General features: G+C 36.0%; 1 long non-coding RNA gene across 4 annotated transcripts in view; it reads left to right on the forward strand.

The window, feature by feature from the left end:
• Window positions 1-21,847, forward strand: part of Gm31831 — a 54,852-nt gene extending 33,005 nt beyond the window's left edge. The window contains exons 2-8 of one of the 4 annotated variants that reach the window (XR_868247.2): window positions 1,832-1,986; window positions 5,022-5,254; window positions 8,227-8,322; window positions 10,155-10,193; window positions 13,985-14,049; window positions 19,725-19,945; window positions 21,336-21,847. This is a non-coding gene — a long non-coding RNA (predicted gene, 31831). The remainder of the gene's footprint in view (window positions 1-1,831; window positions 1,987-5,021; window positions 5,255-8,226; window positions 8,323-10,154; window positions 10,194-13,984; window positions 14,050-19,724; window positions 19,946-21,335) is intronic. The other 3 variants (XR_868248.2, XR_868249.2, XR_868250.2) reach the window with 3 other exon arrangements.
• Window positions 21,848-24,469: the final 2,622 nt, after the last annotated feature.

The following is a 24,469-nucleotide window of genomic DNA, read 5'->3' on the forward strand; positions in this document are numbered from 1 at the left end:
TAATCTTCATAGTTGGGGAGACTCAAGCTTACACAGATATATAAATAATTTAGGCCTTGAACTTATGTAAGTCATGCCAGGAAAAGGAGAAACACTGCCTCAATAGATAATGTTTGTTTAGATTGCCTTAATTGCTTTGAATTGTTTTGATTACAAAAATGAGTGTGATTATGAATTTGGTGGTTGTGGTAAAGTCTCTCAAGAAGAGAGGTCTAGCTACATCCTTAATGAATTCTAATTATTAGACCAAAGGACATGCTATTTTGGGAAATAGTCTCTGCATTTGTATTGATAGAAAAGGAGAGATGGATATGGACACCTTCCAGAATGGTACAGATGAGATATAACAGGGGAAGACCACATGAAGATCTCAAAAAATTTAAAAAATCAAACAGGATAGGTAACTTGATCTGCTAATCTCTCAACATGGGAACAGCCCAATAACTGGATTAGACATAAAAATGTCTCTAGTTAAAACTTCAGGTAAAATGAGACAATAACTCTTGTTGTTTATGGAATCCCTAAGATTCTTTGTGCCCTCCTTCATATGGTGTGAATGAAGACTTTTTATATTTGATTATTGATACAATTAACTTATAGAAAAGGCAGTTGTCTTTCACTTGCTCAGACGAAGAGCAATATTTCACCCTTAACTGATCTGTGCACGCAGCATAATCAATACAAAAATCTTAATGGTACTGAAATTTTGGTTGTGAGTTTCATATATTACAGAATGCAGAGCTTTGGCAAGGTTCATTCTCAGAGATGCTGAAATGACCTGCTTTGTCCCTGCTTTGTGAGGCTTCCTAAAACAGCTTCAAGGATTGCTGCAGATTGGAGATCATCACTATTAATCCACCCTTTCAGACAGATTTAGTCAGAACTTCAGTCAAGGCCTGAGCCGTCAAAGCATACAGAGACTAGAAAACAGATGATAAAATTGGCTATCTTAAGTCTAACCAATTTTCTAATTTTCCTACCTATCCTCACTCCTTAAGATAATTTCTTGTCACCCATAATCTTCAGGAAGAAGCCAATGGAAGTCATCAGCCTCATTGCTTGGGTTTGGGTGTCACATTATTTTACATATTATAGGTAGGTTGTCATTTTAAGGGATAATTTGTGAATGGTCATAATTCTGAACACAGAGAAAATGATGGGATAGCCATAATCTTACGTTGGTAGAAATTTTTAATGGTTGATACAAAATTGAAGATATAATTTCTTACGTTGGTACAGAATTATATATTGATATATAATTAAGGTTTTCAGTGGTATAAATCTATATATTGGTACAAAAATTAAAGTTAATATTGTTATTCTTAGATAGACATTGTGCCAATGCAACTCATTTAAGAATAACATGATTAAGAAACACAAGTTAAGTGCCAGATGATAAACTCGTAGTTAGGTTAGATTTTAATTTAATTATAAAAAAAGTGCTTTCAATTTACTCAAGTAGAAATGGCTAAGTGTAGCTAAAGCTTAACAATTCAAATATGCTTTACATAGATAATCTACAAAAAATCAGAAATCCACATTATGTTACATTTAATGTCATTTCATTATTGAGAATCATTTGACAATGAGACATCTGTTCCTGACAGTACCCCTTCACGGTTAAAAGAAGATACTGCACATCTTTACCTCCAGGCAAGGTTGCTTATCATGGCAAGGTAGCCATGGGGCAGGAAGTGCTTATTTCATAAGACAAAATAGTGCTTATTTAATATAGACAAAATGCTGTCCAAAATGGACACATTATATAGAAGAGTTGATTGATAACTCTCCCAAGACAGGGTAAACAGTCCTTCATAATTCTGCTTTACAGAGGTCAGTCGGATGATCCTGGGCCAGAAGGCTGAAGAGTGATGCTTCAATGTTTTGAAGGACACTGCCTTGACCAATGTTTGAGTTTGAGAAGCTATGTTTGGGGCTTCCTACATACTCAGGAAATATTTAGTTCTTTCTCAGAGTTCTGATGAGGTAAAAAACTAATTTTAGTTCATAAGCAAACTTAAGTTAATTAACATTATTAAAGACATGATTTAGAGTAGAAAGCATGGTTTTCATGTTCTAGGCTAAAATCTAAACATAGTTCAATAATATAAATGTAACTTTTTAAGTGAGGAATGACAATAGAATACTTTATCCAATTGACAAATATGGTGGGCTGGATGTTAACTGTATATTATGCTTTGTAATTTACGTAATTGTTGTGGTTATGCTCAGTCTGAGAGAAGAGTTTTTGTTTTGTTTTTAAATTGGACTGAAAATGTGAAATGCAGAGGAGTGGGGTTCCAATGCTTTGATTTAATCAGGAATCTGCAAGTACTTATGTTGAAGGTCCTTGTCCCCAATTGGTTCTTGATCAATCAATAAAGATGTTAGTGGTTAGTCCAGCAGGACTTAGTTATTCCGTGGGTCCAGAAGGACCTGGGCCTGAAAGAGAAATGAGCAGAGAAAGGGAAGCGAGACCAAGCAAAGAGTTGTTAAGGTCTGTTTAATGAAGGCTAGGGGCCTGATTATAAGCACACAGTGAGAGAAAATAGGGAGGGGTCGAGGGGGCATAATAAAATACAGAGAAAGGGATGGACATCTGGGGCAAATGCTGATTACAGGCTTCTTGCAGCTTATCTTGGAATGTCGGCCCTAAAACTGTCCCGGGCGGCCTCCAAACATTCTGCAGTTGTATCTTGGAGTGCCATAAACAGTCCAGGGCACCAAGCAGAGACATGGAGGAGGAGGTGAAGCTGCCTTAATCTAAGCAGATCTAGGTGCCAAGTGAAGGAGGGAGTGAAGCTGGAAGTCTCAGGCACCAGGTGGAGGCAATGAAGGAGGGGGTGACATAATTCCCTTCAAAGGGTCAGCCGGATCTTTAGGGTGAGAGTAACTGAGGGACCTAGTTTCCCAGGGTTTGGTCCCTCACAAGTGGTTAATGGCTGGGTAGAAAGAAAGAAGAGGGACTTTCAGTTTCCTGCAGACTAGGAGAGAATAGGAGGAGAATGACACTAGGTGCAGAGAGAAGATGCAGATTCAGAGCTACAGGGGAGATCTTCCAAAATGTAGGTAGAAAGGGAAAGCAGCCCATGGGCTTCACAGAAGGTAATTGGGCAACTAAGTTAAGGTCATATTTAGAGGTGTTGAGCTAGGAGTAAAGGTAACTGTGCAGCTTTGCTGAGGGCAGATTTAGAGATCTTGAGCAAGGAGTAAAGTTAAGGGCTTGCTAGCCATGAGAGACTTAGCAGAACCCAGCCATTGAGCAAGTAAGGCAGGTTAAAAATGAAAGAATGTGTGTATGTCTTTTTTTGCTGATCCAAGATAGCTCCTAGGTGGGTCCGCACCTGAGACTCACCTAGAACTCAAAGCAGAGTAACCAAACTACCCACCACATATTTGCAGAACCTGGTGTTAGAGTTTTGCCTGGTCTTATTATATCTTTTGTGTGCCATGTTTGGTCCCTGGAAGTGTATTGTATTGTGTTGTATTGTATTGTATTGTATTGTATTGTATTGTATTGTATTGTATTGTATTGTATTGTATGTTATGTTATGTTATGTTATGTTATGTTACATTATTTTATTTTATTTTGTTTTGTTTTGTTTTGTTTTTAGTGGGTATTGGATCTTGAGGGGAAAGGAAGTAGGAAGAAAGTCCAGAGTGGAGGTAGGGGAAGTTTCAGGCAAGATGTGCATAATAGGAGAACAAACAAATAAATAATTGAATATTACAGTGTCCTTAAGTAAATGAATTAAAAGTGATTGGATAATGCAAGTAAGTAATATACTATTCTCAGATCCTACATTAAAAGGCAGAGATAGAGAAAAACAATGAATAAGAATGACAAGAAAAAGAGATGATGAGAGAGAAACAGAAATACCGATAGAAATGATTGCAAAGTTTCCAGTATAGATAATGCCTGAAATAGAATTATACAATCCAATAATCTCATTTATGTAGTAGATAAAAGCAGGCTTGTATAAAGAAATCCTAGCAAAGGATAAAACACCTTTATGTGTTCACTTTGGAGAAGAAACTGATCGTGGTTTAAAGACAATATAACATAATGTATGTCTAGTTTGCATAGTGAGGAAAACTAATTTTATCAATAATGCTTCACTACTTGCTGTTTCCTGTGGGACACGATGGTGATGGCTAATTGTGGCTGTCAACTGGCTACATATTAGATTCACTGAAGCCAAGAAACTATCACAGCTCTCAGGGATTTTCTCTTTTTCTTTCTTTTTTTTTTTTCCTTCCCTTTTTTTTTGTTTTTTTTTTTTTGTTTTTGTTTTTGTTTTTGTTTTTTGTTTTTTTTTTTTCCTTAGGTTTTTTGAGACTGGGTTTCTCTGTGTAGTTCTGGCTGTCCTGGGACTCACTCTGTTTACCAGACTGGCCTCAAACTCAGAAATCCATCTGCCTCTGCTTCCCAAGTTCTGGAATTAAAGCTTTGTACCACCACTGGCTTTTATTTTATTTTATTTTTTTGAAAAAAGATTCGTAAATATATTTTGGTCATCTTTTCTCTCTCCCCAATTTTTCCTAGAACTCTCTACCTTTCCCCAATATTTTGCTCAAACTATCTATCATCTATCTATCTATCTATCTATCTATCTATCTATCTATCTATCTATTTATCATCTCTTTCTTTTTCTAAAACAAACAAAAACAAAAACAAAATGACCACAGAAGCAAAAGCAAACCCATAAAATCAAAATTAAAGAAATCAAAATAAACAAGCAAAGGACAAATAAGACAACAGATACCCAAACACAGAAGTATGAGACATATAAATCTACACAAATATCCTCATTTTTGTTTTTTGTTGGCAAAATTCTCCTGGGCATGGGGCTTGAGTCAAAATGTGACTATTATGAAAACTGATTTTCTATTTGTCAGTTGTTATCCGTTGCAGATATCTTCTTTATTGGAGCTTGGGAATGGTGTCTACTTCCCATTTCAGTGTTGAAAACCCAAATTCTATCACACTCTGACAATCTTTCCATCTCCTCTTATCATAGATCTCTGACTCTTGATTGAAAACTTGGATGAAGACATTCCTATGCACTGAAAGAAGCAGCTTCTCTGAGGTTATCTGAGTAAGACACTGCTCTGTGCATATAGCAGTATGGCATTGTGGGTCATTTTGTTGCCCCTTTCCTCAGGAGAATGATAATATTTAGATCCCCTACTTCCCCTGCCCATAACTGATCTCATCTCAGCTTCTTGACCAGTTTGGTGTCCATCTTATGAAGTAAGTCATAAATCCAATTAAATAATTTACATGTTACTCTCATAGCACTTGTGCCAATATTGTACCAACTTCTCTCACGGCAGGCCCTTATTATAGGCTGTAGGAGTTGTAGCTGGGATAGATTTATGGTGACCTTTTTCCTTTATTAGTGTCCAGAGTGCCTTCTAGTACCAGGAATGCTAGCTTCTAGTCAAGCAATAGCTCAACTTCTATGTGTTAATTTTCTTGATTTTCTTATTTGAGATAGGAGAACCCCATGGAAGAAGAACGCTTTTTGGTTTTTGCCTGGTTGACATCTCTGTTACTGGCAAGTTCATCTGTCCTGTTTTTGAGGCCTTCCTTCTCTGCATTCAAAGTTACTGCTTTTTCAAGATCCACATATACTGAAGCTACAGCTAAGACTTGTAGCCTTGTGATTGGAGCAATTATAGGATAAGAATCCTATAATTCTATAGGATTATATCCTATAATCCTATTCCTCACTTCATGAGGAAGTAGTCATAGTTTGACTACTTGGAGTCTGTCATAAACTGTAATAAATTTCCTTTTAGCATATATAGATTAATTTTCTTGTTCCTGATTCCTGTTCCTCTAGGGAACCTTGAAAAATACAACAGCTATAATCCTAGTATCTCACATTGAAAGGTAAAAGTTCAAATTTGAAATAGGCTACATAGTAAAAACTTATCTCCTTTAACTAAGTAACTAAAAAAATACAAGAACAAGGTAAAGTCGTCAAAATCAGAGCATAGAATCAAATAACTGTGAGTTATCAGAGTATGAAGAACAAAATAATTTAAAAACATAAAGTTCCTAAACATCTCAATATTTTAAAGATTTCAAGTAGTTGAATGTGAGAGCCCTTGGGATCACAGAAGGGGAAACATAAAAAAAAATTGTTAAAAGATACTGTGAAGTGCTATCAAAGCTGCACTTTTGTTTTATCTAAAAACTTTAGCAATCCTCAGATTACTTCAATAGAATCTTTACAAAGAGAGCTTCATAGATAGAACATAAACAGGTGAAATATATGTTCAATATAATTACCAAGGAAGGAAATGCAAGCTAAAATTCCAAAGGCAATGCCACTATGCTTCCACTAGTATAGCTAATTAGATACGTTTTAAATATCTCAAGATACTAAGGGTTGACAAGAATGTTGCACTAATTGGAATTATCAAACATCTGTGGTAGAAATGCACAGTCATCTACTCTGTGAATGGTTTATTTGCCACATGTATTTTAAAAGCCATTTCCCATGTAACCATCTAACTCATATGTGCATTCTGAGAAGAAATGAGGTTATCAACCTACACAAGTTTGTATTCTGACACAAGGTTTTCCGTATTCATTGAAAACTTGAAACAACCTAGCCAGAATCTTCTGTCACCTGAGTTTTTGATCTTAGCCATTCTGACTGGTGTGAGGTGGAATCTCAGGGTTGTTCTGATTGAATTCCCCTGATGACTATCGATGTTGAACATTTCTTTAGGTGCTTCTCAGACATTTGAGTTACTTCAGTTGAGAATTCTTTTTTAGTTATGAACCCCAGTTTTAATAGGGTTATTTAGTTCTCTGTAGTCTGACTTCTTGAGCTCTTTGTATATATTGCATATTAGCCCTCTATGGGATGTAGGGTTGGTAAAGATCTTTCCCCAGTCTGTAAGTTGTAGTTTTGTCCTACTGACAGTGTCCTTTGCTTTACAGAATCTTTTCAATTTTATGAGATCCCACTTGTCAATTGGCCTGTATGAACTTGTCTGCTTCAGGTTCAGTGAGAGATCCTGCCTAAAGTAGTAAAACCATAGACCAATACAGGAAGATATCCAATGTCTTCCCCATATATGAAAATTGACAAGAATGTATACCTGCATATACATATGCATGGAACACAGACATATACTCAAGACACCAACATAAACAAACAGGCCTCACTATACATATGCACACATATAAACTTGTAATTTTATTTCAAATAGCTTTGCCTCTAGAAACTTAATACTTAAAATCATAAAATATTAAGTGAACCATTTATATCAAGCAATACATTTCTCCTAAGCAGCAGTTTTCTGATGGTTGTGGGGTTGTGTTTGTACTAATTGACAGATTTGTCCATTAAGAAATAAGGACCCTGTGATCCATCCAATAGCTGACTGTGAGTATCCACTTCTGTGTTTGCTAGGCCCAAGAATAGCCTCACAAGAGACAGCTATATCTGGGTCCTTTCAGCAAAATCTTGCTAGTGTATGCAATGGTGTCAGCGTTTGGAGGCTGATTATGGGATGGATCCCCGGGTATGGGGATTTTTGGGATAGCATTGGAAATGTAAATGAAGAAAATACCTAATTAAAAAAATAAGGAACAAAAATAGATTTAGGAAACACATTGCCTACAATAGTTGCAAACTACCAGCTTCTTGAAACTCAGTTTGCACAGGGCAGGAAAACAACAGCTAATGTTGTCAGCTTTTATAATGAATGCATCAAAGGAGACAAACTGACTACATCTTGGAGCTGTTGGTAACCTCATCTGTCATCCCCTTGCAGGGAAGAACATTTCCTTTAGCTCTGAGAAGATTAGTGAATATTTCTGTGGAAGGAAGGAATGATTCTGCTGTCATGACTGAGATTGTTGGAGAACAGAACATTTTTGCATGATATACTAGAGTATTAAAATATCTGAAAATTTGATTGTTAATGCCTAGGTATTAAAAAATGTGACACAGAGAAACTGTCTAAAAAAACAATAACAAATATTTAAAAGATTACAGGAAAATTGCTTCCCACATATTTCTAATTTTGCCATTGGTTTTTCTATCTTTCTGTAATCATATTTCAGATATTAAACTTCATATTTATATTCCTTGTGATGCTCTTTGTTTGAATATTATATATGATGTTAATGATTCGGTTTATTAGAATTTGAGATGACTACTAATATGCACTGTATTTGTATTTTCTTGTCTTGAGCAGGTCTTGCACTTAATGTGATGGTGGCCAGCAGCAACTACATCTGTAGAACTGTGATAAAACAGGTCTGCTTTATAAATGTAGGAACCACTTCCTCTGGTGAGCCACTATTCCAAACTTCTTGTTGATTAAGCAGAACTTTTCCAGGAATATTTGCTGTTTATCTGTTTGTTAAATTACTCATAAAGAAAGTAGCTTTGTCTTTGAATAAAAAAGCAAACAAAAACATTGAAATGCAGACACGCTTCTCTTAAGTGTCTGCTAGCTGTTCTTTCCCAGCCCAACCGCTGTGTTTGCTACCACACTCTTGCATCTGTGAGCTAAGGAGCTTGAAACAGAATAGGTGATATATACACAAACATTGTTGCAGCTGTAATTTGATAAACATACACTTTGCTTCTGCATATTTAATGCAAAAAAAAATAACATGACAGTGATAAATTAACAGACTAGTAAGCTAACCAATTGAAACACAGTAGGAGGCAAGAATTTAGCTATGAGATTGTTTCTTAATTTTGTTATTAAACTTTCTTTCTAGATGTTTAAAAAACAATTTAATGGTTAAAAGTGATTAATCCTTTTAAATATGAAAATTTCTACAATTCTGTTATTTTTCAGTCATAAATAGTTAACCATGTCTGTCTTTAAATTTTCGTATTATCTTTTTCTTCTACAATTCTTTATGTTTGTATTTGTATTTCTTACATAGAGAAAGACAATGGAATATGTTTTGAGCTAACATCTTACATATATCGACCATAGCTTTTAAAATTATAGTCTGAATCAAAACTGTAATTTCCTGAGTTTCATGCTTGAAAATTACTCAGTGGGCAAAAATTATTTGGATTATTTTATTTATATTATTTCTATAATAAGATCAATTAATTTTTCACTCTCCTAATATATTTATATTTTCATTAATGGAGTTGGTTACTTTTAATGATGTTAAGAGAATTAATTAAACAATTATGCTAATATGACAGAGAATATAACCTCATTATGAAAATGCCATAGGCAAAATATGAAGAGTTTTACAGGATGGAAATGCTGATTAACACACCTTTTAAAGTTGATTTAAGTCACATAGAGCATGACATGACAGTACCTCACTCAAGAAGAAATCAGTATTATGCTTTAAAAATACATTCAAGCAACTACGTAAAGTTGTCTTGGGGGGCGTTCATTGTTCCCAGAGGACTTATGTAAGTAGAGGACCTGAAGACATTCCAGCTTCTTAGCATTCTGCAGTTTGTCTCATTTGTTCTGAATATGACAGCTGTTAGGATATCCTACAAATGGACTAGACAGCGAGAAAACCATTTGGTTAATGGCAGCTATCTTGTGAAGGTCAGTTTCTCATTACTCAAGAAAGACCTGAAGTCTAAAGGCCATGCTGGCCACAGAACATCACAAAGTTTGAGAAAAGAGAACTGAAACATAATATTGATCATCTTTATCAATTTGTATATATTTATACACTTGCCTGTTTTACAGAATTACCCATTTCACTGCTAACATGCAGAAATTAAATATTTCATTTAATATTACATGTTGATCCATATGGTTATTTAATCTATTCAAAACCGCAGTTACTATATGTATGAAGTTTCTAAACACATCAATTTCAAAATCATTAACATTTTTAACATAAACATTTTAAAAATGTTTAATTGATATAGAGTTACAGTATTTTCCCACTCTCTTTCCTCATTCCTCTGAAACAACCTACTAGTCATCCTTTCTCAAGCTGATAGCCTTTTTAAATTATATTTGTTACATAATATATAACAAATTATATTATTATATGTTACATGTATAAATTACAAATGTATATTGCACATTATATTACATATTAATAATATGTATTGCATATTAATAAAGTTACATATGATATATTTAATAGCTAATAGATATGTTTATTTTTGTCCCAGAACATTCTTTCTGCTAACTTCTTTGATCTTCTCCATCCTGTAAGTAGTATCTGCACCTATTATTTTGCAAATAGAGAAGGTAAAATTCATCAAAGTCAATTAATTTAATAAAAAAACCTTTCACTTGGTGTTGCAGGCTTAGAGATAATGAAGTATTTTGCACATTTTTAAATATATAATGTGAAAGGCAGAGAAATAGAAACTGGCATAGAGAAAATGGGACCAGTGTTTCTCATTTGATGTTTGCTGTAAGCTTGAGCTGACTAGAAACAGTGGCCGGAAGTATACTTACTGTATCTTAACTTTGTTTCTTTGTCTAATTCTTTTCTTTTACTCTCTGTAAGGTAAGTACTAATGTATTAATAATACATTAAATATTTAATAACTAATATATTTATGAATTATAGGCAAGTACTTACTGCACTGACAACTTTGTTCAATGCTTCTTATCTATTATATCAAAATCTTATACTTTTTTTGTCTAGAGGATGTATTTCAAAATAATAAATTACTTAGTGATTAAGTATAACTTATACTCAACCTGGAAAATAAAAATAGGGTTAGCTAATAGAGTGAGAGAGCAAAACAGGAGTATTTTCATAAAAATCTAAGGTAGATGACGATTGTACACAATAAAGAAATATCTAACTTGAAGATGAAAAGAAATATTGTTTCCTTTTTTTCTTTTGAAATTCACACACATGTTATCTAGGTATTTTAAATTTTTAAAAATTTTAAAATTATAATGTAATTACATCATTCATCCCATCCCTTTCTTTCTTTAAACCCTGCTATATACCCATTCTTCTTCTCTTTTAAATTGAAGGCATCCATTTTGTATTACGTTACATACATATTTGTGCACATATATATATTTCTAAATACATAAGTACAACCAACTCCATTTGGATACTACTTCTTGTAAGCATGTTTTCATGACTGGCCCTATTTCCTTTTGAGGCAACGATGTTCATCCTTCTTAATGGTGTGACCCTGTAATAACAGTCCTCATGTGGTGACCCCAATCATAAAATTATTTCATTGCTACTTTGATACTGTAATTTTACTATTGTGAATTGAAATGTAAATAATTTTGGATCTCCAGATTTGCCAAAGGGGTTGAGACCCACAGGTTGAGAATTCTTTTAAGGAACAATTGCTGCTTGCTGGAATACAGGATAGAGGGAGTGCACAATGTGCACTGTGTGCAATGTGTAGTGCTTTCTTTACATTTTTAGCTTTGAAGGAGGAAAGAGATTTTTCTTCAATAGACGAAGGGTTACCTATAAGAGCAGTTAGTGTGAAATCTGAGCAAATACCAGTCAAAGAAAAGAAACATCTGTACACTATAAAATGCTGTAATACAATACAGTTTGTCTTCACTGTGGATGATTTTCAACTATAGCAGAAAGTTCTGGGTAATGCTTTATATATATAAAACAAATAAAGACATATGCACATGTATGTTTATGTTTTTATATATAAAGAAATGCAAATATTATCAATTAATGACACATTGAAAAATTCTATTTACATATTCATGTAACTGAAAATATTAAGGTGCAATATATAGGTTTGTATAGAAATGGTGAGTGAAGTCAAATATTTATTTAAAAATTGAATTTATTGTATTTATTTATTAAGATTTATACATAAAATCTCAAATCATTGGTATATGTCTCTCAATGTATATATGAATTCTTACAGTAGAGACACTTTTTTCTTATTTATTTATTTATTTATTTATTTATTTATTTAACATCCTGACCACAGTTTCCCCCCACCCCTTCTCCTGGTCCCTCCCCTATCGCCTCTCCCTATACACACCTATTCCTCCTCTATTTTTCTTCAGAAAAGGACAGGCCTCCCTGTATAACAAACAGCCATGGCCTATCAAGTTGCAATAAAATTAGACAACTCCTTTACTATTAAGGCTAAAAATGGCAACCCAGTGGGAGGCAAGGGTCCAAAATGCATTGTCCAATATGAGGTAATGTACTATCCAATCGCAGGCAATAGGCTTCCATTATATGAGTAGCTGTTCCCATGCAATAATGCCAAGGCTGTTCCCTGAAACTGTCTCTGGAGCAGTTCTTCTCTGTGCCCTTTACTGAACCACTGGCATTGCAAGGTCAACAAGGCAAAATGAACAGAGGTCATCAAATGGACATTAGTGAAGAAAGCAAGGTCAACTGTATAGCACAGCTCATCGACAATATAAAGGAATCTGAGCTCAATTTAAACTTTGGAAGTTAATGAGTCATTGGTGTAAGAGAAAAATATATAAAGCTCAAATTTGACTGTTAGTAAGATAACTGTGACGTGAGTATATGCGTTATAAAAATGCAACATAATTACAGGTCTTGAGAACAGTTTCATTAGTGTTTCAGAGACATTATGAAGGCTGCCTAAACTTCCAAATTCTAAGAGAACCTTGTAGATATTTATTCATGAGACATTTCTTATGAACATATTCAAAATTTTCATTGAAAGGAGAGTTGGGCAAAAGACCTCTTCTAAAATATCATGAATTTGAGATGAACTTCAGAATTTGGGACATAAATATGTTTTAGGGAAATAAATAAAAAAGGAGATACTAATATAATTAAAAGTTTATGAAAAGAAAAGAATCTTGTGGTGCTGGAGAGATGGCTCTGGGTTTAAGAGCGCTGGGTGTTCTACTAGAGGTACTGAGTTCAATTCCAAGCAACATCATGGTAGCTTACAACCCTCTATAATGAGTTCTGATACCCCCTTCAGTCATATAGATGAACATGCAGAAAATGTGCACACATGTACACAAAATTAATACATAAATATTTCAAAAAAGAAAAGATTACTTACATTGTAGGAAGATTGTGGGCATAAGGCAGGAGTTAGGGAAAGAGAAGCATATAAACAAAATATTTTGCATGTAATAAATAAATAAATATTAAATCTAGTTAAAGGAGCTAATTAGTTGGCTCAGGTGTTAAAAACACTTTGTATTCTTATTAGACTGTTCAATCCCAGCATCCACATATCAGCTCACAACTGTGTGTAATGCCAGTTTCGGGGGAACTGCTGCTCTCTTCTGGTCTCCACTGGCACCAGACAATTGTGTGGGTGCATGTGTATGCTCACAGACAAAGATTCATTCACATGGAGAGAATAATTTCTAAGCTACTTAACAGAAGTACATATGAAATATGGTTAGAGTAAATAACTCTAGGACATCCAGCAAATAGAGTTAAAAGAGTCTTTGCAATTGTTAACATTTAATACAGATAAAATAGTGAGGCACTTAATATAAAGATGGAGTTGAAGGAGAGATTAATTTAACATGCAAAGTATGCTTCTTTCCTCTTTCTAATCTATTTTAAAAATGAACCACGGTAAAGTAAAAAGTAGTGTGGTTGGAGGTCATAGAACTTTCTAAACCACAGAGCATTCAGGAAGTTTATGTTACTAAATATTTCTCTCCACCATCAGGAGAGGAGGGTCAGAAGTGCAGATATGTTTTCAGAACTGAGTGGCAGTTGGCACTAACTATAGCAAATGCCCCACAGTTTAGTTTACTGTGAAGATCAACATTTGAAATTCAGAGGCAGCAATATTAATGAGCATTTTTACAGAAGGAAAAATTCATTTTCTCTTCTAAGCAGAGTCATTTAATTCATTTCAGGTGGTGATACTCTTAGTTAACATATCTTTTAGCATTTCTAGAACTTTCTCAGGTCTTAACAAGTATCTGCTTACTTAATCTTAGCTAACAATAGCTGTAGAACTATTGATAATTTTGCCCCTTTGTCATTTGTTCTAATTCATCATCATTCTTTAAATTCCTGTAGTCAAGAGAAGATGATGAAGACCGAGATGATTTCAAGTGCTCTCCTTCATACTTAAGCTGCTAATGGTATGCAAATGCAATCCGCTCATTCATATTTAGGGCTTCATAAATAGTAAAAATGGAACTTTTCAGAACTGAAAGGACATTAGCTTAATAGGAAAGAAGGGTCCACATAACTGGGAAAATCATATTTTAAATGACATTATTAGTACTTCCTGTCCATAGTGAATTTTATCCTATTAAAACTAAAAGTAATAAAAATCACTAGTCATTTCAATAAATTAATGTTAAAGCTGGCATGTCCATGTTTTATGTAGCCTTACTTTTCAGAGGTTCTTAAAAAAGATGTAATTGCCATACTAAAATTCATTTATTTCTCCCAGATAAAAAGATAAGAACTGGAAATGATAAGTGAGATACTTATGGCCAATTACAAAGCATTCTTTCAGAATAAAATATTTGGTTCTCTCTGGAATAATAAGCTCACTTGGCATTGCTAGATGACTCAAAAAGAGATACCGCTGGAGTGTCATTGCTTGTAATAAAGGTTTCAGAGATCATATATCCAGTATGAGAAATATAATATTCAAGAGAAGTTTACATTTTAACACTCTATTTTTTAGGAAAAGTAAAACAAATATTCAAGATCAAGGTTGTGCACTTAACAATGTTTGAGAGTTGTGTGTGGTAAAAATGGAAGGGCAAACATATTGATTTCCACCCATTCCCCACTGCATAACCATGCTGTGAGGAGAGGCATACCTGTCAGAATGAAGTCTGAACACAGTACTAGGAGAAATTTATTTTTTCTAGTTCAAAACAGTAAAATATGTGATGGCTATATTACTGAAACTGGTAATTCAAAGCTCAGATACTTTTTATTTTGGATACTTAAGAGTTAAATTTATGTATTGTCTATTGCCAGAGGTAGAAAATTTGAATTAATTTGATTGTATTTCACTCTTTTGGCATATTTTATTATATAATAGATAGAAATGTTGTCAGTTTAAAACTAGACAAAGTATATACAGAATAATCAACTCATTATAGCCAAGTCATTAATTATACATATAATTACATTTTTACTTCATATAGATCAGAGTCTCATGATTAATTACAGTTATTTAAGGATCTATGTTTTTCAAAGCAGCTCTGTGAATATACTATTTTCATTTTGTCAAAATATTAATAACCAAGACTGTCTTTGCTATATCATTTAATTTACATATATTATATACAAATCTCACTTTATTCAAATTTTAGAAATATGAAAATAAAGTTGAATTGACCTTTTGGAAATGTCAGCTGCACTGATATAATTTTAAATATCCAATTTAAAAGCTTCCTTTAAAGTTCTTATGATAACATCACACAAAATCAGACAGGTAATTTCATTCAAGAGAATTAAAAAAATCAGAAACAATCAAATAAAAGCTGACCTGTCTGTATGTATGTCTGGAAAGAAAGTGAAAACAGCAATAAAAATAGACTCTTAATACTCCAATGCATATACTTGACCTTTCAGAGTTGAAAAATGGACTAAAGAAATTTTGAAGCATTAGTAGATCGCTTATCAACACCACACCACAATACTGAGTTTAGATATATTCAAACTCGGATATATTCACAGTAGTAAACTTAGTTATACAGTTTGAGCAATGCAAAATAAAATGACTTGGCATAGTTTGTATTGATACAAACTGCACATGCCCTAAGGAAAAAGAGAAAATCCCTAAATTGTCCACAGAAGTATGCAGAGGACACAGGGGACAGTGGCAAGTACTGCAACATAACTGCCATTTGCAGTTCATACAGCTAGTTGCTATAACTGTCTCACTAGCAATACCCCTGATAGTATTTCAGAGCGAAGGCTGGCAATGAACAAAAACTCAGGCCTCATTAAGAAGTTTAAAATGCTATGAAAGGAACAGGAGGAAATAAGTAGAGCTTTCCTTCCCTGAAGTTTTATTGCATGTAAAGAAAAGTGAAGTTTGGAACAGTTATTGCTTTAGTTCTTAATTATACTACACATATAGTTAAAATGCACATTAAATCTAGCAAACAGGTAGGAGAAACTGCATGGTCAACTATAAAGGCAAAAATAAGAAATAAAAAGATGGCCAGGCGTTGTGGTGCACACCTTTAATTCCAGCACTTGGGAGGCAGAGGCAGACGAATTTCTGAGTTCGAGGCCAGCCTGGTCTACAGAGTTAGTTCCAGGACAGCCAGAGCTACACAGAGAAACCCTGTCTCAAAAAACCAAAAATAAATAAATAAATAAATAAATAAATAAATAGAAATAAAACCATGTATAATAATTAAAAATAATTCAGGTAATTTAAGCTAGGATCAAAAAAAGTCATGTCATTCAACAATGGAATGAGAGTAACTATGGAAGACAAATTTTAAAACAGTCATGTGTATTACATTTTGATTTATGATTTAATATAAATTAAATATTTTATTCAATATAAATATAAGTTGAATGGAAATAATTTACACTGATGATTTAATATAAATCAAATATTTTATGTAGTACAAATAATTAAATTTAAATGTTTATATTAAACCATATAGTGAAGCTAGTGTTAATAAATTAATTGTTTTGACAAAATAAAAACAGTATATTCATCATGTTGCTTTGAAATATTTAAGTAATAAAATGTACATACAATTTGATTTGGGCAAATTTAGAGCTACATTTATTTATGTCTATAACCAGAAGATAAAAACTATTTGTAGTTTAAAACAAGAAAAATAAACCCAAGGTCTGCATAAGAAAAATAAAGTGATGAGTATGTAACAGATATCAATAAAGAACACATGAATGGAAAATAATAAAGAAAAATACATAGAAATAATTCTAAAGATTTATTTTTATTATTATTAATATATGTATGTATGGATATGCGCACATGAGTATAGGTATATGTGCAGACCAAAGGTTTTGAACTTTTGGGTGCTAGGGTAATAGTGATTTGTTTTATTTTTTAAATTAATTAATTAATTAATTTTTTATTTACAATCCATATTTTATTCTGCTCTCCCACGCCATCCACCTTCTGAGAGTTTCACATCTCATACCTTCTCCCCACCCCCTGTTTCCACATGGATGTCCCCAACCCCCACCCCACCTGACTTCTAAACTCCCTGGGGCCTCCAATATCTTGAGGATTAGGTGCATCATCTCTGAATGAACACAGACCCAGCAGTTCTCTGCTGTATGTTTGTTGGGGGCTTCATATCAGCTGGTGTATGCTGCCTGTTTGGTGGTCCAGTGTTTGATAGATCTCAGCGGTCCAGAATAATTGAGACTTCTGGTCCTCCTACAGGATTGCTCTTTTCCTCAGCTTCTTTCAGCCTTTTCCTAATTCAACAACATGAGTGAGCTGCTTCTGTCCATTGGTTGGGAGCAAATGTCTGCATCTGACTTTTTCAGTTGCTTGTTGGGCGAGCCACCTTTCATGGGTGCTGGGAACTGAAACTCGTTTCTCTGCAATAGCAATATACTCTTAACCACCATGGTAGGTATTCTTGGTTGTCAACTTGAGTCTATCTGCAATTCATTAAAACCCAAGCTGATAGGTACACCTATGAGGAAATTTTTTCTTAAATCTTTGAAGTGGGAATATCTAATTTTAGTCCATATCCCTTAAGGTGGTAAAATCACCTTTAACCTGGGCCACACTTTATTTTTGACAGTTTGTACAAAGGATGTAGATGAAGAAAGCATCTTTTCTTTACTTGTTTTGCCTTGCTCTCACTGGCAAGCCCATTCCTTTGGCATTAGAGACTATTTCACCAGAATTCTGCTATATTCTGAAGAGTGGCTGAGATGTTTAGCCTATTGGACTGTACACCTACTGGATTCTTGGACCTTCCATTTGTAAACAGGCATCATTGGATTACCTGGAACACAACCTGTAATCCATTCTAAAAATTATCCTTAGCCTCTATATTCATTCTATAATATCTGTTCCTCTACAGATCCTTGACCAATACATCCACTGAGACATAACTCTAGCCCCCAACTTTCATTATTTTATATCTAAAATATTAATGAATAGTAAATGTGATAATGTAACATTAAGTTATCAAGATGGTAAGTAATAGTATTAATATCAATGATATGGACAATGATATGGTTGTCAAGACTTGAGTGTGACAAAAAGAGAAAGGAAAAGAAAGAATGGGGATAAAAATTTCAAAGCTAAAGAAAAATTTGTATCAGTATCTTTCATGGTAATAACCTTATGTTGTAAGATAGTTTGATAAGATTGTTATAGCCCCTGTCTGAGAAAATGAAAAAGTTTAACTGCCCATATTGTAATGAAACTAAATGTTTGTGTGTATTTCTTCTTCACAAAGAATATACAGACTCAGATGATTATCTAATACTTCACATGATGGATAAATGGATAAAAATATATTGGGGTGGGAGTTGGATCATAGGACATAATTGATATGAAGGGAGAATCAGATAAGCAGTTGAGAGAACCTTAGCTGGGGGCAGAGGAGAAACCAAATTATCAAAGAAGGAAGAAGAGATGAATAAAACTAAGGATGCCTTAAAAATTCAAATGGAGTTATATTAAACCTACTAAAAGGTTATATATATATATGTATATATATTTGCATTTTAAGTGAGATTATACACTGAAGTGACAATGCTTCTGAACATAAAGTATTTAAGAAAAACTCAGTGCCAGGCATGAGCAACCTACTTTTAAATTGGTCAGGGGAGGCCAAGAAAAAAGGAGGAGGAGGAGGAAGAGGAGGTGGTGGAAGAAGAGGAGGAAGAGGAGGAAGGGACTATTGTGGAGTGCACACAGACTTTGGCCTCAGTATTTTGAGTAATCTGTATCTTACCTGTAAGTTTCCTCTTTCTGGAAAGACACTAACTTTCATAGCTTAAAGGAGCCGTGCAAGCTTCCAATGGAGAGAAGAAATCAATACTCCTACCCAGCAATAATGTCAGTTAACCACAACAATGACCAGAATTGTAAGATAGTCCAATAGGTGCTATAGTGGTACATTTATCTTGGGAGTTACCAACAACAATCTAATCATTTGTAAGCCCAGGTCATATGCTCATGAATCCATGCTTGGCAGTATAAATCTGGTCAACTAACATGGTTGGTGATACAATGAAACCTAGAGTAGAACCTACTACTGCTTCTCTAAAAGCCAGTATTACTTCTAACTGCACTGTAAATACACATATATGCTGGTCTCAAAGAAACTTCTGTTTGTACCAGAAGGAGATTATTACAAAAAGCATTGCTACTCATATATAGAGAACAACTGACCATTAGTATCTACAGTTAGTACATTCACACTACAACTTCTGCATTGTAGGTTTGGGAAACATTGAGAATGTTGGGGTAAAAAGATTTCTAAAAGTCACAAGATCATAAAATTTGCTGTGAGAGAGCATATTCAAAAATATATAATAAGATATTTAAAAGGAACATGAATTGGGAGACGGATAGGGAAGGGATGATTGAGAGAAGTTGGGGAGGTAGAATGAAAACATGACATAGATACATTGTATGAAGTTCTCAAAAAATTAATTAAAACACATCTGAAATTAATTCTACATAATGTATTTGAATATAAAGGTAAGATATCTAATATATGTACTGGGCTGCTTTACTCATATCTTAAGCAACAAAGTATCAGAAAAATATTCTATAGGCAAGTATTAATTGAGCATATTTCTTACACACGTTCGCTACCAGCCAGGAAAGACGCAACAAATCGGAATCTTCTGCGGCAAAAGCTTTATTGCTTACATCTTCAGGAGCAAGAGCGAGAATGGGGAAACCCCATCCCTTTTAAGGAGAATTATCCTCCGCCTAGGACGTGTCGCTCCCTGATTGGCTGCAGCCCATTGGCCGAGTTGTCGTCACGGGGAAGGCAGAGCACATGGAGTGGAGAACTACCCTTGGCACATGCGCAGGTTATTTGTTTACCACTTAGAACACAGGATGTCAGCGCCATCTTGTAAGGGCAAATGTGAGGGCGGCTCCCCACATCTCCCCCTTTCCTTTTAATAAGAGCAATAGGCCACCCATTTTAATGAGAGTGGAGATAGAGGTCAAATCCCCAGTGTGCAGGTAAAGGAGCCATGTACAGGATTAGCTCTTAGGCTCACAGGCTTTTACCCAGAGCAACCCTGACCTGCTCCCGTGTCGTTTTTTTCTGGGGAGAAGGACACTTGGACACTCAACCTTCTTGAAAGATGACATGTCTCCCTAGAATAGGCTCATATGTGCCGCAGAGCCCTTCTACTGCAGTGCTTAGCCATGCAACTCTCTCGGGCTGCTGAAGCACACTCACTCTATCCCGTGCAATGAGACTAGCCTCGTGGGGTGCAAGAGCTGAATGGCCAGCGACCTATTGCTTAAGCATAGCTATATCAGGGGAAGCACCATGTTCTAGAGCTGCAAGTGCCTGGGCAATAACCACCTTGTCTCTCCTAGTTTGGGCCTTAAGCTTACAGACCAACCAAAGAAGCAACACTAATCCACAGCAAAGTATATCTCCAAATAATATCAATCCCACCCATTCTTTAAAGAAGGAAAATGCTGAGGAGATCCAAATGGGTAATCCTTTGGTCAGGGACAGGTCCAAGCGCTTGGAGTTGACCTGAATGATGGCAAGTCGCAATTCCCGAAGGGTCTGTTCAAATTCAGCCGTCCAATTCTGTAACATATACTGAGAAAGACTTTTTGACAAATTAGCTGCCCTAGTAAATTTCTCATACTGAATGGAAGTAACGCACAATCCCGGAAACTTTTGTTCACATCCCAGCTGAGCTATTTGCCATAATACATCTAGCTGTTCCTGGACAAGATCTATGCGTTGATTCATTTCTGCCCATGGAGCATTTTTGGGATTGGAGGATGGCGGCCGCTAAGCCTGCATTGGTGAGAGGTCCCCCAAGCTCCCGACAAACCCTCAGCCAGTCTTGTAAGCCTTTGTTCTTTCTTGGGGCTATGGCCGCTCGGCATTCCTGCTTGGCTTGCTCATAAATGAGCTGTTCTACCAGAAGTGCGGCTTGCTCTGAATCTCCAAAAATATGCTCTGCTGCCTCTGTCATTCTGGCCACAAAATCTGAGAAGGACTCCTGAGGTCCCTGGACGATCTTTGTTAGTTATCCAGTGGCTTCGCCTGTTCCGGAGAGCGCCTTCCAGGCCCTAATAGCCTTTTCATCTGATTCAGAACTACTAAGAACTGGCTCCTTGAGCTCATCTAGTGATGAGTATAGGCTCCTTCTCCTAGAGACCTCCGCTGATTGATCTTTTTTCTTTTCTTTTTCCTTCTCCTTCCTTCCAATCTCTCCCCAGGTATTTTTCCCTGACCCAAACTCTTGCGCGCACCTGACTAGACCAGCAAGAACGACACTGCAACAGGATCCTTCTGCACACGTTTATTGGGAGAGCTTGATTGCAGAGGCGAAAAGACTTCGAGCCCAGAACTGGTGCTGCTTTTATAGGCCTAGGAGAGGCGTGTCTCATACCCGGATTGGTTATGCACTAAGCCTCATTTGCATGTTCCTCATCTGATTGGCTACTCTCTCTCAGTACCTCACAGAGCCTCATTATCATACCTCATTTGCATGTCTCACATCCGATTGGTTACTCTTAGTACCTTACAGAACCTCATTATCATACCTGGGCCAGGCAGTGTCTTTGCAAAAAACTTTACTGCATATGTACACATTGGTTGTTTGTCCAATCTTATGCGTGGTGGCCAGCAGTAGTCAGGGCCACTCAGCAACGGCACATGTGGCTTCCCACATCTCCCCCTATTTGCTTTAATAAAATAAGGCTGGACTAGGCCTGTGCAATTATGCCCATCCGCCGTGGCTCCTGTTTTAGGTCGTTCATCTAATGTCACAGCCTTACCCGTCATAGGGTAACCCTATCGCCACCGGGCCCCATGTCTTAGGTTGGACTGTGCACGAGGAAAGTTGCCCGTCTCTGGATACCGCAGTGCTGTGTGACAATAACTGCTAAATGACCTAGGGCGAACTCTGCAAAAGAGGCCAGCCAAAAAATGAATTAGTGGGGAAATCATGATCACTCTATCACTTGCAATGAGGAAACCTCAGTGATGTGCAAGGACTGATCAATGATCGTTGAGTCTCTCTCATCTCAGTGCCATGAGTGCAAGAGTAGAGAACTCAGATGCCAACTAATTCTTGAGCATGGATAACCAAATTTCAGGGGAGGAGCCGTTTTCAATAGCTAAAAGTGCCTGAGTTATAATCACCTTGTCACGTTTTTGTTGGGTTCTGAATTTGCATACCAACCAGAGCATGAACACCAGTCCACAGCATATGGCAACACCAAACAAAATCACTCCCACCCATTCCTTAAAGTAAGAAAAAGCAGAGGTAAGCCAAGAGGTAAAGTCTCCGAGGGTCACTGGTTCCACTCTGGTCCCATTAAGGTTCAGGATCTGCATCTGCAGTCTCGTCTGCAACCTCTCCAGCTCCTGCGACCAGTTCCCCTTCAGGTAATTAGATAGTTCTGTACTTTTAATAAAAGAATTATTAATATGCCTATTGGGAGTAATGCATACATGCGATGTGGATGCCATACAACTCATTTGTATGACATCCATCATCCGTTCCATATTATGTTGTAAAATATCCACTCTCTGATTCACTAACATTAACCCTGAGGCGATATGAGAATCCACCTTTTGCAGGGTAAGCAATGCTTCAGAGGATTTTTCTGCTATCTGACTTATGGTGTCAGCAGTATTAATTTGATGGGCCATAGCAGTTCCTGCGGTAACTGCTGATGCCGCGGACACCACAATGGCTGTAACAATGGCAGCTGTGATTCCAAAACCTCTCTTTTGCCGAATAAGACTCGTTATTGGGAACTTCTCTGGATCTGCCTCAACAGGCACAGGGACAAAGATTAGTAGATGAACCACTAAGGCTAAGAATTTGGTTCCATTCCAGCATTGCGTCAAAAAACAAGTGACATTTGTACAATCTAACCATTCTGTATTATTTTGAAATTCAGCCAATATAAAGAAAAATGGAGGATTGACACAAACTTCTACTGGAGAAGTAGTCATATTTCTGATAATTCTATTAGTTGTCACATTATCTAAATGAGTAGAGGTATTGGAAAGAGTGGCAGAAACATTCAATATCTCATGAAAGGTTCCAGTCAGCAATGCAAAGGCTGACAGACTGGTACTAGCACCTGCCTCATTGCTTAAAATCCATTGGTAATATGGCCAAATATTTTCTTTCCCTGTAGCATCTCCTTTATCGTTCATTATAGCAAAATCTAGTGGGGGTGACAAAACAAAACCCTTTGCTATTTCTTTCTGAGGAAAAATTTTTGATTGACAAGGTGAAAAAACTATAGGAAATGCGAGGTCCGGATGACACCAAGGCATGCTGCATATAGCAGTAGCATTGCCAACAGGCCATTGTGATCTTTTGGGAATGGTCACCTTTCCCTTTATCATAATAGTGGTGATGTTTATAGGTGAAGTTATATTATTTTCAACATCACCTGAGCCTGATTGCGCTCCTTGAACAACTTGCGTTAAAGCATTAAACAACACTCCAGAGCTCCCCTTATTTTGGCTAATGGGATCTGCCCAATTAGAGATAATCTTTTTCTTTAAAAATATACAGGGTGTAAAAGGTTTATCCACATTATGCACAAAGCATAGTGTATAATTCAAATGAAAACTAGTACTATTATACACCCGTGGCTCTTGAGGAGTTTGTCGTGCACAAGGCGCATCCAAATAATATTCCGTTGCAAAAAATAAAGGCAAGGTAGAAGAATTGGAATGTACCGGTAAAGGTACTGGCCATGATCTTACTATGGCCCACAAAGGTATACTTATCCCGGTCTCAATCATCAGGAGCAGGAGAATCATCTTGGGGTTCATCTTGCTCTTTCATGGTCCTTGTCAGTCGCGTCGGGACCCAAAGTGGATTTTCTTCACCCTGTGGAAAAACACAAATAGCTCCCCGGGATCTGATTAAGATAGGATCCGGGCCATACCATTTATTATCAAGGACATTTTTCCATTTGACCATTTCATTGGGCGATTGAGGCCATTGTCTGTGCCTTTCAGCTGGTGATCTTCCAGCATCATCCAATTTTTAAAAATTAAGAGTAAATATTGTAAGGGATAGAGCCATCTTTGGCGTCATAGCCTCTATTCCCCCTTTCTGTTTTTGCAAATATTGTTTCAGAGTGCGATGGGCTCTCTCAATGATGCCTTGGCCCTGTGGATTATAGGGCAATCCAGTAATATGTTTTACTTGCATTTGTTTACAAAATTGGCTAAATTTAGAAGAAGTATATGCAGGACCATTATCTGTCTTTAACACTAGGGGCTTGCCCCATGCAACCCAAGCCTCTAAGCAGTGAGATATGACATGAACTGCTTTTTCCCCTGTCAAGGGAGAGGCATGTAGGACACCAGAACT

This window comes from Mus musculus, chromosome 5, assembly GCF_000001635.26.
Source record: "Mus musculus strain C57BL/6J chromosome 5, GRCm38.p6 C57BL/6J".
Taxonomy (NCBI): domain Eukaryota; kingdom Metazoa; phylum Chordata; class Mammalia; order Rodentia; family Muridae; genus Mus; species Mus musculus.